We start from the raw sequence: 5727 nt of genomic DNA on the forward strand, positions 1-5727 counted from the left end.
TCATATTTATAAAAGCAAGAGCTGGGAACTTACCAAGCGCCTTCATGCCAGGGGCTACAGCAAACGGTCACTAAAACGAGCATACTTAGCTCCCTCTAAGGTCAAGAGAGAAAACCTAATTTTTGGGAAGAAGAAGGAGGCTCCAGAACAAGAAAATATCATCAGGTTCGTAGGAACTTTCTGTCCGGAGTGGAAAATGTTGAAAAATGCAATAATTAATCTTATCCCCTTAACCTATCCCCTTTTGTGAACTCTCCGTTGCAGATGAGTTGGCGCAGATCCAAGAACATTAAAGATCACCTAGTTCTGAGCCATTTATTAACATCCATACCAATGAAGCCAATTACAACAGGCTCCTTTCCATGGAGACATTGTAAATTATGTCCGCATATAGCACAAACCAACACAGTCATTGACAGGTATGGCCAAATAACAACGCTACCACATTTTTTCAACATTTTTTCAACTGCTATACTCCAGCAGTAATCTACTGCACTACGTGCAGGTGTAATATAAAATACACCTCATTTAGAGACTGTTGAAAACGGATTTTTTATCATTTATATTATTGAGAGGAATATTCCTGTTATAATATTATCCAAGATTAATTCGGATGGCCTATTAAGATTATGGGATCAGTTATAAGTATGATTTAGGTATATATGGTGTACATCATGTTTTTCTATATTTTATATTTGATTTTATCAGTGGAATAAAAATCTTTTATGAATTTACAATTTATGCTGCTTATTGTAAATATTGATATCTAATCCACAGTTCTAAAAATCCCAGCCGCGCCACCATCTGTTCTATTCTTTGTTTTGTTTAATATAAAATACGTTGGCATGACCACACGCAAATTGAAAGAGAGGGTCCTGGAACATTTGGGCAATATTCGGAATGCACCAAAAGATCTTGCATGTATGAAACAGCTTACCTCGGTAGCTAGGCATTTCCACCACCATCATAAAGGATCAACCAAAGAATTGAAAGTTTTTGGTTTAGATCGCATTCATCTCGGCATACGAGGAGGAGATATCACCAAAGAGCTCTACAAAAAAGAGAGCGAATGGATTTTCCGCCTTGGCAGTCTCAGACCCTCCGGTCTGAATGATAATATTAACTATGGGGTTTTTCTTTAATCAATTTTGAGATAATTTTTAAATAACTACAGAGCAGATCTCATAGATGTTTTTTTTACTTTCTATTCACCCGCAGCATCATTTCACTTTCAATTCCTTTCTTTCTCCTCTTTCTCCCCACCTTTATTCTTCCCTCAAACACATAATAGTGAGTCCCTGTCCTAGTATTTTCTACCCATTTCATCTAATTCTTACCCCAATATTTTTCTCCTACAGTCTATCTTCCCACATAGGTATCAATTGCATCCACTATTTTTTTCACTACTATGGTCCTATAATACAATGTGGGTAATTCCAGCTTACATTCTTTCTATTCACTTTTTCCTCACGGTTGTTCACAAATAATCTTTTTTAGTCCTAATGGGCACACTGACTATGTCCGTCACAATCCCACTTCAATTTACAGCTCATCAGCACTTCGCCGCCCAATCATCATCACTCCCTCTATATCACCTCCATATCCCTCATCACAAAATGACCCCCTAACAATTTAATATCCTTCTTTCTCTGATCCCATTTTATGTCATGCATTGCTTTTACAAAAGGTACCGGTAATTTAATCCCTCGTTTAAAACCGAGGGTGGTATCAAAATCTGATTCTGGGATCTATGATCTCTGCTTTTGTAATCCAAATTTCTACAAAAAAAAAAGTTTTTTCAAGTTTTTTCATTATTTCATTTTTTTCAGGTTTTCATTCCTGAGTCTAGCCCTTTTGACGCAATCTAGCAGAAGCCAATAGACTTCCGCCGTCATGCGTCGGCTTGGGCAATACCAGCTGGTATCGACCCACATACCCTCTCCTCTCACATATGAATTTAATGTGCCGAGAGATGATTTATGTGCAGCCCCTACCAACCTTGTATGTCCTTTAATCCCTAAAATGTCACACGCTCCAAAACAGTAATGTTTTTGACAATTTGTGTGTGATTCAAGTGTAACACTGTGATTCATTACTCTCCCAGATATATCTGGAGACGGTCGCTCTTTAGCGCTAGTCTATAAATCCCTGTTCCGTGCACGGGCTCCCACACTATCATCCTTAAATGATTCTCATCCAAATGTAACCACGCACAGCGCCTACCATACCTTCTTGTGTTATTTAATCTAAGATTAGCCATATATATTTTAATTATATAAGTTCTGGCAAACCCTTTTGCAATATGGCGCTATCTAATCTTGACCCCGTGACTTGTCTGTTTTGGGTCTCCTGCCCAGCACGCCGGCTCTCACAACACCAGCCGCCAATAGCTAGTATCCAATTCCAATTATGTGCAGTGAACATTTACCTTATGGTACCTGATTTAAAAAATACAATTTTTTTGATAAAAACATAACTCCTGGCAATCCTTACTTAAGATGGCGCCATACGTTTTGATTTAATCTTTGTGACCTAATAGTTTTGTGCCGCCTTTCCCTTTCTGATTGGACAACAAAAGGCATCCCTGATGCGTCATAGAGGGGAGTGATCCTGCTTCCTCTTTTATGCGTCCTCCTTACAAACACCAATCGCTATCAGCGGACACACCTCCGCTCCCCATTGGCCGGCCTGCGCTATGTGGGTGTCACTACATCCCTGCCCCGAGCGTCAGCTCCTACACAGCAGCCGCGATTGGCGGATACCCCCGCTCTCCATTGGATTAGCCTGCGCTATGAGAGGGAGTTATCACATCCCTCCCCCGGCGTCTGCTCCAATACATCAGCCGTGATTGGCAGCTACCTTAATTGTAATGGTTTTTAAAGCCTCCATGCTGAGGTGTCCGTCAGATCCAGGAAGTGAACAAGCCCTAACGGGCGAAACACGTTTTCCACGGACCTCCACAGGGGACCATCTCACGGAGTTATTGCTGGCAGCAGTTCTTTCCCATAACCGTGACATTTGGAATATCTCCACTCAACTTCTCAATGTGCTGTATCGTAAGCCTGCACCCACAGGGTGAATGCATCCATACAATTATGTATTATGTTATGCTTTATTGATACATACTTACCCTCCGATGCATATATGCTTTATTGATACATACTTACCCGCTGATGCATAGTTATGTTGTGTTATAATTCTCCTAAACCACAAGTGTTATTGTAGAGTGTAGTTACCCATTTTATGTGCTGAACACTATTTTTAGGGCGAACTGCCTGAAATATACATACAGTGACCAGTCTAAATTATTATAGACATTTTTTCGGCTCACTTCATAAAGGGATAATTTTGCTACTCCTAATTTTTCTGTTACCCACTGTTTATCTTTTTGGTCTACACCTAAGATTTACATATAACTTGTCAGAGAATTATTGCTCCTTTGTTTGAGTTGTGCTTATATTCCTATCCTGAGCAACGGATATACCTAGTAGCTCTAGACATGATTACGTATGCCTTAGATATTATCTATGATTGGCCCATTGGTGGATACTATTTTTCTGACTTTGACTATTTTCCGTGGACTCTCATTCACGATTCAGGGCACACGATGCCACTACATTGGTGTCCGCTTAGCCGTGTCTAACGTGGACAGTAGATCCACATGTTATACTTTCCTTTTCTTGCATATCTATGTTTCTCTAAAAATTCCTATATAGGTGCACTCTCATTGGTATAAAAATCACATATTCTCCTCTACTATCATACCACGCTGCTAATGCCCGATCTCGTCCGATCTTGAAAGCCAAACAGCGTTGGGCTGGGTTAGTATCGGGGGAGGAGACTTCCTGAGAATACCCGGTTTTGTAGAGTATGAATTATTTTCTCTCTATGAGACAAGTGATACCAACAGCAGTATCATCACTTTTTCTTCCTTCATATCTCTCTTTTGTTGGTATCAATTCAGCACCAGGGCATGAGGATAATAATAATTAATTAATTATTACTCCACGCGTGTTTATAGGGACAGACGCCTAACCAGCAAAGTGTATGGTATTGACCCAGTTAATGGTCTCTCATAAATACACATAATACTCTTGTGACTTCCTTTTGGTCCCATCAATACAGAATTTCTGTACTGGTCAGGAGCAACAGGTGTCCGACAATCAAGTGTCTCCCACCCTTCTAATCACTCCCTGTGACTAACAGACCAGAACATTTTAACATTTTTTCAGAAAGATTATTTTTCATTCACTATGGGATCATATATGTGGGTAACTACTGTATTTTTAATCTTGAATAATAAACAGATGTTTTAACAGAATTTCTTATGCATATCCTAGGAATCTTCCTAGATTTAACAAAGAGTGCGCCCACACAAGAGCTTTCTTTTTCTCCCTTTGCTAGTACTGCTTACACTGACCCCACAGATTCTGACACAGATACGGCTGATGGGGAGGGTAGTTCACATGTGGATGTTCCAGATCTTTTGGAGGCTATTAAGTTGATTTTACAGATTACGGATGATCCCGAGCCATCCGCCCCTCCGAAGAAACCAGATAGGTTCAAGCGTTAGAAGGTGGTTAAACAAGTTTTACCTCACTCTGACCACCTAGTGGATATACGTCAGGAACCCTGGGGAAACCCGGGAAATAAGTTTGTGCCTCAAAAGAAGATGCTGGCTCGCTATCCCCTTGTGCCAGAGCTGTCTAAAAATTGGGAAACGCCTCCTCCAGTAGACTCGCATGTGGATAGGATGGTGGTTTCCTCAGCTCTACCTGTCACTACCGTCACGTTTCTAAAAGAGCCTACGGATAAACGTGTGAAGGGTTGTCTAAAAGTGATTTACACCCTCACGGGTGCTGCACAAAGGCCCACTATTACAGCAACATGGGCTGCAGAGGCTATTGAAGCATGGGCCCTAGAGTTAGAAGCTGAAATCTCTTCTGACCATGCTAGACAATGCTTGTCATATATTGTCACAGCTTCTCACTATATTAAAGAGGCGGCTTCTGATGCCGGTATTCTAGCAGCCAAGGCCTCTACTACATCAGTCCTGGCTTGCTGGATATTGTGGCTGAGATCCTGGTCTGTGGATCTGGATTCTAGAAATACCCTGGAGGTACTCCCTTTCAAGGGAGATATTCTGTTTGGGGAGGAATTAAATAAGATAGTTGCTGACTTGGCTACTGCCAAAACTGCCTGTCTGCCAAGTACCGCTCCTTCTGTGTCGAAGGCTAAAGGTACGTCCTTTCGTCCCTTTCGTCCCTTTCGTCTTTCAGGTAAAGCAAAAGGTCAGGCGTACAACAAGCAGGCCCGCACTTCCAAACCTGGTAAGCTGAAGCCCAAAAGAGCATGGGCTGCCCGTCAGCCAGCTTCCCAGACCGATAAGCCTGCTGCATGACGGGGCGGGCCTCCCCCTGGGGGATCGGCTTCTAGGGTATACCCAGGAATGGTTGAAGACCACTTCAGATGCCTGGGTACGGGAAGTGGTCACTCGAGGTTACGCCATAGCCTTCAAAAACCGACCCCCTCATCGATTTTGCCGGACAGACGTCCCGTTGGACCAGACAAAGGCAAACACTCTACATTCGGTGGTACAGACCCTCCTGGATACAGGAGTCGTAGTAGAGGGGCCGGGGGTACTATTCTCCGCTGTTTCTGGTCCCGAAACCGAATGGGTCCTCCCGGCCCATTCTCAACCTCAAGGCATTGAACAGGTTTGTGAAG

General features: G+C 42.3%; 1 pseudogene; it reads left to right on the top strand.

Annotated features, from left to right (window-relative positions):
* The first annotated feature begins 3751 nt into the window (after positions 1-3751).
* LOC134964373 (5S ribosomal RNA) lies at positions 3752-3870 on the top strand (annotated as a pseudogene).
* Positions 3871-5727: the final 1857 nt, after the last annotated feature.

The sequence above is a fragment of the Pseudophryne corroboree genome, chromosome 9 (genome assembly GCF_028390025.1).
Source record: "Pseudophryne corroboree isolate aPseCor3 chromosome 9, aPseCor3.hap2, whole genome shotgun sequence".
Lineage (NCBI taxonomy): Eukaryota > Metazoa > Chordata > Amphibia > Anura > Myobatrachidae > Pseudophryne > Pseudophryne corroboree.